Consider the following 13,092-nt stretch of genomic DNA (forward strand, 5'->3'; position numbering starts at 1 on the left):
TCCAAGGAGCTGATATTGGCTATGGCTCACTGCCAGATGTATGCATGGGCTGTGGCATATGATGATATAAATAGCCAGTTGAGAGGCCCTATAAGAAAAGTGATCTGCCCAAACTCATCTTCTGAGCTTCATGACTGGTCAATGATTTGAATATATGTTTGAACAACAACAAATATTTATATACCGCTTTTCAACTAAAGTTTCCAAAGTGGTCTACATAGAGGGAAAAAAAACAACAAAAAACTAGCTGGGTCAGGCACAGAGCATCTGCACCTCTAGTTTGCCACAGCCATTTTTTCTCCCTCCCTGCCCACTCGTCCACCAGTGCTTATTCTCCCAGCCACCCACCCACCCTCCTGCTGCTGCCGCACCCTGCCAGCTCTTATTTTTCTGGCCAGCCAGTCACCCGGCCACCCTCCCATCGGCCACCTCTGCCTGCCCAGCTGCCCACCTCCGCCTGCCTGCTACCGACTCCCGCCAGCGGCTGCCTCCTCCCACCGGCCGACCTGCCCGCTGGCTACCACTTCCTCTCACCAGCTGGCCCACCACCAGCCACCATCACTGTTTTCTCCCCGTCCCATCAGTGTCCAGGCAGCTGCTCGTGAACTCTTGTGATATATATACACCAGCAACAGTCACTGGAGGTACTGTGCTGGGGTTGGATAGGGCCAGTTACTCTCCCCCTGCTAAATGAAGAGAATCACCATGTTAAAAAGGTGCCTCTTTGCCCAGTTAGCAGGGGTGCTGCTAACTGGGGATTCACACATCAAAACCCACCATCTACCACACTGATATTAACAAATAGCATCAAAAAAGTCAGACCTGCAAGAACAAATGTGGGGAAAGGTATACCAGCAGCTTGATACAAAAAAAGGATAGAGACATCCGCCTGTGCGCGCACATACACATATGCACACACACTCCAAAAACCAACATAATGTGATCAGGGAGGAGTGTTTTGATGGGCAGGATTCACACAGACACACAGGCCTGGATTATTGCTATTCCCCCATTAAAGAGTTGAAATATTAGTTCTGATTTGCCATGGTTGGAGGTGCACAGCATCACTGAAGATATTTTCTGCTCTTTGGCCTAAGTGAACTGCTGGATTTGCTTTGGTGCTAGCAAGGTCTGCCTGAGCAACCCCCTAATGTGATTATAATATCTACTCTTCTGCTTGTATTGTAGTATTACTTCTTGTTATGTTCTCTAAAGCAAAACATTCCCATGATATTAGCTGCAGGAAGCTGCATTGTAATCATCTCACTGAGGCCTCTTCCGAAAGCAACAGTCTCACATGAACACTGTCTACATTACTATTATTTGAGGTCATATACAAATAAAGTCCTGAATTCCCTAGCATACAGATATTTGCTTTTGTGTATCCTTTGCAGTTGAGATTGATACTGGCAAGTAAAGGGATTTGAATGCATATTGGCCCACTCTATTTGCTGCTTTGATTTGCCAGCAAGCCAAGCAGAACACAATTAGTGGGTATTGACACCTTTGCAGGAAGTGCTCATAAGGGAAAATGGGAAATTGAAAATGGCCTTTCAAACGATGGGAAGAAAATCCTGCCTGGTTAAATAAACAGAGACGGGGGAAGGGGGGAAGAATATGCTCTGTCAGGATATTTATATTTCTATATCATCATTTAGGAAAATCCTATTATGGCTTTAGCCACAGAAGCATTCCTGGTGTGCAAGATAGAGGCAGTTCATACAAATACATAGTGTTTGCAGCTGGAAAATAGGACAACCTATCGCTTTCTGTGGATGGCTGTGTTACACCCCAGTTCCCATCAGTAGAACATAATCTCATTGCAGCAAGCAGTGCTCAATATCAATGAAACACTGGTACCATAAGGTATTCACAGACTGCCAGATACCTAAAGGACAGAAAGCTTTGTGTTTTAACAAGGGACAATATTTCCACAACAAGGTACCGCACCATGGAGGTACATTACAAAGGGGTGTGTGTGTGAGAGTGAGTGAGTGAAAGAGAGGCATTGCCTGACTGCCTGGTCTTTCAAAGTCATGTCTGTAATTCAGCCTCAGTTTCCACCAGCAATGTCAGTTATGCAATGAATCCCTTCTCAATTAATGCCAAATTAGATGCCTGCTGTCAGTGTGCCCTCATGCCCCCAGAGTCCTGGGACTGCACGTGTGGCAAAAATATGTAAACTAGGCCGACTGCTTCTCACTCTGAGGTGTTTTGTCATCCTCTGCAAAGATTGCTTGGGTTGCATGTTTCACTTTTTTATCAGCTGCACTGAAAAAAAATGGAATAAGTTTGGTTGTGCAGTTATCCCAATGATTAAAATATAATAGGCTAATGAGATTACAAAAGCTGATTGTGAACAAGACCAATTGTGTTAATTGGAGCCTCCTGAATGGCAATTTGAGCTGTTGCTGCTGCTGCTGCTGAGTTTTGAAATATAATCAGTTTTACTAATTTTATCTGATTTCTTAATGAAGCTTGCCTTGAGCAATTGTTCTATGTGTTCTTTAGCAAACAGCGTGTGTCATAACTGCTGACATTAATCTTGATTACTTTAGTTAAAATAAATAGTTTTACTTGGGCGGCTTTCAGAAAATACATTAGGGGTGAATACTATATGTTGGAAAAGATGGGACGGTGGTTTTTCCCCCCCTTTCAACTTTTTTTTTTAAAAATATTTTTGGCTTTTTGTATTTGATTTGCAAAGACTTAAAAGTAAAATGCCTGTGTCTCACATGAAAGAGACCTTTGGAATTGCACCTTTGCTCTGTTCCTTTATTTCCTGCTGGGAGGTGTATAAGGTATATCACCCCACCCCGCTTTTCACCATCCCCCGCTTTATTTCACAGTGAAAGAGCCTTCACTAAGCAAAACGCAACTGGCATACACTCAGAAGCCAAATAATATTAGAGGAAATGTCTAGAAACAGTTTGTTTATGCAAAATTGGCACACATGTATTCTGAATGCTTCATGCTCCAGCTGCTAGTACTAACACTCCCGACTATAAAAGTGCTTTCTCATAGAAGTCATTTATTTTTTATGGGGGATTAATGTACTCAGGATGGTTCTGTAAAGCACAAGGACAGAAAACCACCAACCAAAATTAATGCTACAATATATTAGAGGAAATTGAAATCTAGCAACATGAGCCTAACCACGCTTAATCAGAAATATTCCCTTGGATTGTAGTGGGGCTAAGAACACGTTCACATGTGCTGTGGTATGATATATCTGTGATGATCCATTGATACATGGAAGTCATAACTAGATGCTGCAGTCATCAGGGTGTGTGTGAACCAGACTTGCTTCAAGGTATATATGCTTAGGTCTGCACCCTTAGGGCCAAATTACGAAGTTAAATGTGTAGTTTTGTCCTTGCATGCTTGTTTGCTTATTCGTTGTTAAAAATTAGAGGGGGGGGGACAGGATCTGGTTTGGGACTGTTGGGAATGGAGGGAAACTTTAACTCTTTCTGTCCACTATAGTTGTTATTTATTTATTATTTATTTATTGTTAAATTTATATACCGCTTTTCATTAAAAACAATCCCAAGGCGGTTCACACAAAAATTAAAACAAGACTATAAAAATTACACAATTAAAATACAAGCTAAAATATAAAAACATAGATCTGACTAAAAAGATTTAAAATTCAAGCATAAAATAACCATACAAGATACAAAGAAGCAGCAGTAGAGACAGTCATATAAAAGCCTGGGTAAAAAGCCAGGATTTCAAACTCTTTCTAAAAACTGTGATGGAGACTGAGGAGCGAATAGCCACCGAGAGAGCATTCCAGAGTCTGGGGGCAGCAACAGAGAAGGCCCTGTCCCGTGTGCATGACAGTCGAGCCTCCCTCATTGTCAGCAGAGCCCTCTCAGATGACCTTGTCAAGCGGGCAGCAACCCTTGGGAGCAAGTGGTCCCTCAGTTATCCAAGGATTTGCCAACATGTTATGCCAACATACATGGGATTTCCAGGCCATTACTAAAACAATTAAAACAGTTTTTAAAACCCTGGAAAACCCTGTTTTAAAGACCCTGGAAGGCCAGACCATTCAATATAATAGCTATAGATAGCAGATGGTTAGGTACAGAATTCTAAATTCATGAAAAATGACCTGAGAGACATCAGTAAAACTGAGAAGCATTTTATTTTAAAGCAATCTAGGATTCACAGCCCATGTAAGCAAAGGTTACGGATAAATAACGTTGACTCAACAACCTTGGGAACAATCTTCCCCAAGGACCAAGTGTCTCTTCACTTGCACTTCAGTCCGGACATCTTTAAAACAAAACAAAACAAAACAAAACAAACAAAAAGTAAGTACCGGACAGATATAATATGGCTTTAATATATGTGTGGCTGCCTTAATAGATGCATTACATATGTCTGGGAAATATGGCTTCTATCACAGCAGATGAAAATGTATGTCTGAAACCACACCCTGAAACACAGGCGCACTTACATTTGGCATCCCTCTAAAAAGGGCTGTTGAGTTTCCTGCCTTGATAGGCAGGAACCTTTGAGTCAGCAGTGTTCCCCAAACACATCAATAACTCACTGGAATATTCATTGGTATTTGCTGGCTGGCCCTTTATCTCACCATGAAATAATGGAATAATTTCACCATGAAATGGCCCTTTATTTCACCAATTGTATTCATGAGAATCAAAGAAATACAGCATAATAAAGGTTCTCAAACTCTGAGTTGGGGTTCAAACTCCCAGAGGTTCACAAGCAACTTCAAAGGGGGTAGGAAGCTGGGGGAGAAGCGGCCCGTGTTCACCTCTCTCCCCAGCGGCCTCTTGAATTGACAGAGATAATGAAGAAAATAGGGAGGGGTGGACCTGGGGGGCCCTCATGAGCTGGGGCCTCCAGTTTCTTTGAACCCATCCACTCAATTATAACTACACCCGTAATTGAGAGTCAAGCGGGAGCTGTTGAGAAGAGAGGCCTTACCTGATGTACCTGAGGTACAGAGATGGTCAGTAGCAACAAGCTCATCTACTGAGAAGGGACTCTTTCAACCCATTGGCCAAAGAAGTGCTGTTGCTATGCTTGCCTTCAGCTTTGTGAGTGGTGGGGTTGCTGGGTAATTGTAGGCTTCTGTCTCTCCTTCCAACTTCTGTCACCCTTTACTGTCCTTGCACCTTGGGGATATTGCCTAAAACCCCTACCTCCTAACAACGCCCTCCTGATTCACAGACCCTTTAACATTGCTTGTAACAATGTTACAAGCCGCAATCAGGCTCCTCAGCCACATTCTGAGCACCCTGATTTTAGGGAGTCACAGTATCAAAATATTTTAGACACCCTGCACATGAGATTTGTTTTGCCAAGGTGCAACTGTTCATTTATGTTGTATTTAGTGGGGAGGAGCCCACTTAGTAGCCTTCAGGAGGTTAACAGTGTTTCTGGGGTAGAGCAAGGAGGGGGACTTTCTTTGAAACTATGGCAACCTAGCCTGTTCTCATTGTCTGGCAGAGACAAATAATCCCCTCACTGCCTTGTAGGACTGGACTTGCTTATTCCTCAGGTTGAGCAGATAAGCTCATCTAGGGCAGGGATATGGAGAAATTATCAATGGAAATTCTTCAGTGTTTCCTCTTGAAGGAACCCTGAAATTCCCTTACTAATTTTATTTTGGATACATTTTGGTTCCAACCATAAACCAGGTTGGGGGTTGTCCGCTGAGAATCTGATCCAACAAGACTATAGAATTTCACAGGCTGGCTGAAACTCAGGCCTCATCAAAGTCCTCCACAGGATTTGCCAAGCCTCTCTCAGTGTCCTGCCCGCTGAGCCTTTCCTCTCCCTACATTTTATCTGCTCCTTTCAGGAACTCTTTCTCTCTTTATGACATTGTGCATGCACCAATCATATGGAAACACAACAACTAGGAGAGATGTGTGAGTGCCTGCAGCAACTATAAGGAGTAGGTAGGTACACAGGGCATTTGAAGAAAATATCAGGACAAGCTGTATTCTGATCTGGCTCACTGTATGAGTAACACTTCTATGGGAGCACAAGTAGTGCTTGCACAGAGTTCAAGACACCAGGCTTCATTCCATTCCTCATCAGTTTTGTATCTGATAACTAGTGCTGGGCAGTTGTGCATCAAATCATCTTCTGGCATGATCACAGCTGATTGCATGGCTTCAAATAATATCTACCTAAAGACCACACTTTACAGACCAACTTAGTGAGGCTTAGTGGAATGGCCATCAACTGCCTGATGGAGCACCCGCGAGATTTGGAGGCTATAGTTGTGGTGTTGGCAGGTAATGTATGTAACATTCTTACCATAATATGAACCATGTAACATTTTTCTATGAATATTTGTACAAACTTAAGTAGAATTGCTTCTTAAAGCTAAGGTCACCAGCTTTTGAACTGACCTCCTCTCCCCATGGCTGTCTTGTTAACAGCTGTTTGATCTGCAGCAATTAGCAAGTCATAAAATTTATCTTTGTGACCTAAAATGTTTGACCAGCAGCCTCTGCAGATCAAAATACTGTTAAAAGGCAGAAGCGGCATGAAAGAAACTGGATTTAGTAGGTACTCTTTAAAATTGAAATGATTTGGGCATATTTGAAACAAAGTTATTTTGAAACCAAGAGTAAAACTGAACTATTGACATTTCAATTAGCAAAAAAGCAGGAATGTAACATTATTCATCCACTTATTAAAACATCTGGAAGCTTAGCAAAACAACAACATAAAAGTAGTGCTTGAATTAAAGAGGGAAAGGCAGGGCCTCTAATGAAACCCACAAGTCCAGCTTGTTGTCCTTCATGTAGCTTTTCAAAACTATAGCTAAGGGGAGTATCACAAAAGATGGGGGAATCTCTGGTCAGGATTCCACCATGACTATATGCAGTTATATTTGTTAGAGCAGTGGTTCTTAATGTGGGATCTGCCAGATGTTGCTGAACTACAACTCCCAGCATTCCCAGTCACAATAAATTGGGAATAAATTCCAACCTCTGGCAGACCCCATGTTAAGAACCACTGTATTGGAGAATCCCCAGATATTAGCAATATCTTGCCTTCTTTCTTGAAGAATATGCATTTTCCCAGCGTTTCAGGTGAGGTCAATGAAAAAAAATGCACCAAATCCTTTTTAGAAAACAACAAATCAATTAAAATAATTGAAAAAGAAGATCTGAAAACTTTTAGTTAATTTTTTTTATCACGCATGTGTGCTATTACAAAAACCAGCTTTGATCAGTATGTTGAACTATTGCAAAACCTAACAAGTAGGGATGTGCACGAGCCATTCATGCATCCGCTGGTGGAGTGGGGAACAGTTCCCTTAAAAAGCAGGTAAGGAGCTCCTTTCCTGCTCGTCCCCATCCTGCTGCTTTTCCGCTGGCAGTGCCCGCTCTCTAAACAGCCACCCATGTTGCAGCGCTGTGCCGACGCCATGTGGAGGCTGCAGGGAATAGCACCACAGCAGCCATTTGGAGAGTGGGCGCTGCCAGTTGGAAAGTGGTGGGGTGGGGATGAGCAGGTAAGGAGCTAATTACCTGCTTTTGAAGGGAACCACTCCCCGCCCCGTTGAACCGGTTTGAACACTGGTGCCTAAGCCGGTTCGGCACTTCCCAGAGGCTCCGAGCCGGCTCATGCACATTTCTGCTAACATGTTATTCCATTCCACTGAAATGACATCAACATTATTTTGATTCCAAATGAAAGTGAACATCCAGCCAAGATTGAGTCTTAGAAAGAGATTTCAAAATACTGGTGGGAATTTTAGCTACTTGACTGCATAACATTATGGTCCTGATTTGATTCAGGCTGGTTTTTGATAAGTGTGGATGTTTGGTTAGTAACATCCAAAGACTAGATAACATTATAATGAATACTGGCTGACATCCAGGCTAATGCTGTACTGTGCAATGGTCAAAGTTGCACATGTGCAAAAAGTGTGCATGGCAGTAAATGGGGATGCTCTAAGTTGCACAGTCTCTTGTGCTCCTGTTGCGTTTGTGCAACAAGTATAGCAGAACAGTATGTGGGCATTTCACAGGAGGCATGCCAAAGGTTGCACACCTTGATGCACGAATGCACCCAATTGCACAAGCAGAACACTAGTTTGGAACACAAGCTCGATGCAAGCTTAAAACATCCTTGTGCTATTTGTGCAAGTACAGCATTAGGCTTTATGCCAGCTGCTAAAATAACTGGAACTCCAACATTACTTACTTGGTGGGGTTATATGGGTTTTTTTGGATGCTGTTAAAGCCTTTGATAGAGTAGAATGGACTTGTTTGTTTAAGATGACAGAGGCATTTAATATAGGTTGTATTTTTAGAATTTGAAAATGTTAAATTTATGCCATCCTGACAAGCAAATTCTCTGGTTAACTCAAAACTGAAGGAATCTGTTGTATCAAATCATGGAACAAATCAGGATTAGACTTTGTCCCTGATGCTTTTCACATTCGTAATTGATCCTTTATTGCAGATAGAACTAATATTCATTAAGGAGATTGGATTAAATCAGGACCAGGTAAAAATAACCTTATATGCAGACATCATGTTGTCTTTGGAACACAATTTTGATTCTCAATCTCACTGTTTATAGATACTGGCTGACATATTCTGCAGCATGCCTTGCTGTTGACATCTAAAACAATGTGGGCACTATTGTGCAAGAGTGCCATTGGAAATAATGGCTGTAATGTCACATAAGCACAATCACTCAATTTTATGTATTGGCACGAGTGCTCTTTTTTTGCTTTAGGCACCCACAACAGCGTGGGCAGAGCAGAACTGTCCATGGTACACTGTGGAGCATGTCAGCCAATAGACTGTATAATGGTAGACTATGCAGCACTATTTTTGGCTACCGAATAAATAAAGATAGGTCTGAGTTACTGGCAATTGTTATACCTGCCATAATTAAAGGACAGTTTATCTATACAATTCATCCTCCATTGTTCACTAGGATTAAGTGGATATTTGGGAATAATGCTTACACAAAATACGTAAGTTAAATTCGCTCATTATTGAAAAGGAACATAACTTTTAATTAGTGGTGTGCATGGTTCGGTTCGGGGGCCATTGGGAAAGCCGCCGGACCGGTCCAGAATTCCGGTGGTCTGGCGGTTTGGAAGGGCGGGGGTGTCTCTTTAAGGGGGGGTAATACTTACCCCCCCCGCCACTCTTCCCCCTCCGGTGCTGGTGCTTTTAAGAATCTTCTTGGGGCGGCAGAGTTCCTCCCTGCTGCCCCTGCCCCCGTCATTGTCCGTCAATGCCTTAAATGAAGAAGAGCTGGCGGAGCGCATGCGCCCTTCGCAGCGCGTGCTCTCATCTCCACCGTGGGCGCATGCGCCCGCGGCAGAGACGAGCGCGCGCACCGCGAAGGACACATGCGCTCCGCCAGCTCTTCTTCATTTAAGGCATTGACGGACAACGACGGGGGCAGGGGCAGCAGGGAGGAACTCTGCTGCCCCAAGAAGATTCTTAAAAGCACCAGCGCCGGAGGGGGAAGAGCGGCGGGGGGGGGTAAGTACTACCACCACCCTTAAAGAGACACCCCCACAAGTGCTGGACCACGCTTCTGCTGGACCATGCACACCACTACTTTTAATAGGGAATAGCTGACCAAGGTTCTGTATTTGGTAGAAATGGATAAATTGGCTGATAAAATAACTTGAATGAATGGACCTGCTGTTTCTGATTTTGGAGAAAAGTGGACAGTATTATAATATCTGCTGTAATAACAGAATAAATTGCCATCTCCTATAAACAAGCAGTGTAGCCCAGGGGCATAGCAAGGTTGGAGGGGGCCCAGAGACAAGATTTTAAAATGGGCCCCTCGCTGATATACACACACAAACACACTTCACAATACATTGTGCACTCACACTCGCATCCCCATTATGAATATGGTGAATATCTAGTTCACATTGAATCTAGTTTTTTTACTCTCTGCTCCTGCCGATCTCCAAGAGACTCAACATAATTCATAGGTGGTGCAACATGGGCGGGTGGGGAGTCATGTGATGTGCCTCTGGGGGGCCCCTCGAGGCAGTGGGGCCCCAAGACAACTGCCTCCCCTTGCCTAATGGTAATTATGCCCCTGGTGTAGCCACCACTTCTGCTTTTATATGCTACCCATTTTAAAATTCTGAACAAGAGCAACATAATAAGAAAATCTCACAGCTGGGACAAGGATGTCAGAGGCTTCTGAGAATGGGAAAGACATCTTGGGATGTCTTTGGTGGGAGGAGAGCTGTTCTTGTGGTAGAGACCATGACTTGGTTAGCGACCATTACTTGTCCCCTTTGCTAAGCAGGGTCCATCCTGGTTGCATATGAATGGGAGACTACTACATTTGTGAATACTGTAAGATATTCCCCTTAGGGGATTGGGCTGCTCTGGGAAGAGCAGAGGGTTCCAAGTTTCCTCCCTGGCATCTCCAAGACAGGACTGAGAGAGATTCCTGCCTGCAATCTTGGAGAAGCTGCTGCCAGTCGATGTAGACAATACTAAGCTAGATGGACCAATGGTCTCACTCTGTATATGGCAACTTCCTGTGTCCTATATGAACAATTCTGACAGGCCTTACTTTAGGTTTCTGGTTTGCACTGGGCCTGTTTCAATAAAATCTATAGCAGGCACCATGTACCTAGTTACAGGGCTTATGTGAGCATTAGCTAGCTATACCCCCAACACCAGCATGCTCCATTTCCATGCTCCCCTACTCTCCCCAAATACTGTGGCTGACATCCAGATTAAAAGTAGTCTAAAAGGACTACCTCATTTCAATGAAGAAGTCCTTTTAAACTACTTCCTGAGTGGTAGCCACCTAATGGCACAGCGGGAAATGACTTGCCTAGCAAGCATGAGGTTGCCGGTTCGAATCCCCGCTGGTACGTTTCCCAGACTATGGGAAACACCTATATCGGTCAGCAGCAATATAGGAAGATGCTGAAAGGCATAATCTCATACTGCTCGGGAGACGCCAATGGTAAACCTCTCCTGTATTCTACCAAAGAAAAACCACAAGGCTCTGTGGTCGCCAGGAGTCGACACCAACTTGAGAGCACACTTTACCTTTAGTATGGAGTAACTTTATCTGGATATCAGCCGGTATTTCTCTGTTGTGGCAAACATTACAAGAAACAAGATTTTACCCTGTGACTGGGAATGCTGGGACTGCCTTGGCATGTGTTTGATCAGACATTATTTTGGCATTCCAAGAATGCTTGGGGAGCACTTTGTGTGGAAAACATTTCAACCACTTGACCAGTCATGTGGGAAGACCTTTTCTTCACAACTCCATGCCAACATATGGGGGATTCATATACTTAGGAGTTTACCTAGAGGATACCATATTTATTCAAGCCCTATCTTAATTCAGGTTTGCCACGGATACCATCACCTACTGGTCAAAAAACCAACTTATTCTCTTCCTACTTTGGAATGGAGCAATTTATTTTTCAGGCATGTTCTCAGTCATTTTCAGCCAGCTGTTGTGTCTTTAAAGGGTTCATTAGAGGTTGATAAGTCCTCTTTCAGGCCCTCGCTGTGCTCTGTGCAATACTAGTTTGGATTTTAAAAGCTCAAAGACATTTCTTAGGGGTCTGGCAACAGCCCAGAACAGCAGCGTCTACTAAATCAGTCTGACTTCAACAAACATGGATTGATCCTTTCTTGTTGTGTGTGAGAATCATTTCCCTCAGCATGACCACTGCTTTAATCATGTACTTTAAACTACTTTAATCATGTACTTTAAACATAAAGAGAATGGCAGATTTTACAGTAATAAACTGGTAGGCAGAGCAGCTTTTTAGAAGAGGGATTCATTAACACAGAAGCAATGCTTGAGTGTGTTAAAAAGGAGGGGGTGGGATTAGATAAGGCAAATATACTAACCCAAGAGAACCATGTTTTTGTTTATAACTTAACACACTATGATCTACATGACTCTGAGAAGTATTTATGTCACCAAAATAGCAAGACAACATTGGGAGAAGAGAAGGGAGGAGACAGTGAGGGGAAATGGTATTTGTTACAGAATGGGAGCTGTCTGTGTGGTTTCAGAACAAACACCAGAGAAAGGTTTAAGACAACTTTACTTGCGCAACAAACAAAAGAGGCACTTAGAGATCAGTATAGTATAGAACTTGCAGACTCACACACAAGAACAAGAACAAGCAGGAAGGAGAATAGAAACTCCTTGCTAGCCCAACCAGTACTGAGGAAGTTACAGTGCCCCCTCTGGCTTCATAGCAGAGTACATGCAAACTATACACTGTAAGTTAGGCTGCCACTGTTGCATATCCCAACAGTATCTGTGCGGAATAGTGGCCCACACATGTTGTGCAGAGGTTTGCTGCCATAAGGGAGCTGCAATCCCTATGCAGTGAGGTGGTTCCAGCATCTTTCGAGCAGCAGAACCCATACAGGGTGAGGGTGAGGGTGAAGCAATTTTTGCTGATTCCTCCTCCCTGAGGGTCACAAAGCTCTCAGGGACATATTTCTTCTGGATATCAAGGAGCACTAGCGGAGACAAGGGGAATCAGCAACAATTGCTCTGCCCTTATCCCATGCATGCTTTGCTGCTCAACAAGATGTAGACTGACTCAGAGCTGCCTCACTGAATACATCTGTGGGCCAGTGACTTTAAAAATATTGGGCACCTAAGATAAAGCCACCTAATGGCACAGCAGGGAAGTAACTTGCCTACCAAGCCAGAGGTTGCTGGTTCGAATCCCCACTGGTATGTTTCCCAAACTATGTGAAACATCTATATTGGGCAGCAGCAATATAGGAAGATGCCGAAAGGCATAACTCATACTGCATGGGAGATGGCAATGGTAAACCACTCCTGTAGTCTACCAAAGAAAAACCACATAGCTCTGTGGTCTCTAGGAGTCAACACCAACTCGACGGCACAACTTTACTTTAAGATAAACAGACTTATCTCAAATTTTGCTTTCTCTCCCCCCTCTTAAGTTGATTGAATTTGGATTTTTTAAATATTGTATTATATTTATATTGTTTTTTTATATTGAGAGGGCAAGGCAGGGAGAGCTGCAGGAAACAGCTCCAGCGAGACAGCTAGGTTGGGTGT

At 43.3% G+C, this 13,092-nt stretch overlaps 1 long non-coding RNA gene across 1 annotated transcript in view; it reads left to right on the top strand.

Moving 5' to 3' along the window:
• LOC128324155 (uncharacterized) overlaps positions 1–13,092 on the top strand; it is a 125,669-nt gene that overhangs the window by 31,600 nt on the left and 80,977 nt on the right. The gene's annotated exons all lie outside the window — the stretch shown is intronic.

This window comes from Hemicordylus capensis, chromosome 4 (genome assembly GCF_027244095.1).
Source record: "Hemicordylus capensis ecotype Gifberg chromosome 4, rHemCap1.1.pri, whole genome shotgun sequence".
In the NCBI taxonomy this organism is placed as follows: Eukaryota; Metazoa; Chordata; class Lepidosauria; order Squamata; family Cordylidae; genus Hemicordylus; species Hemicordylus capensis.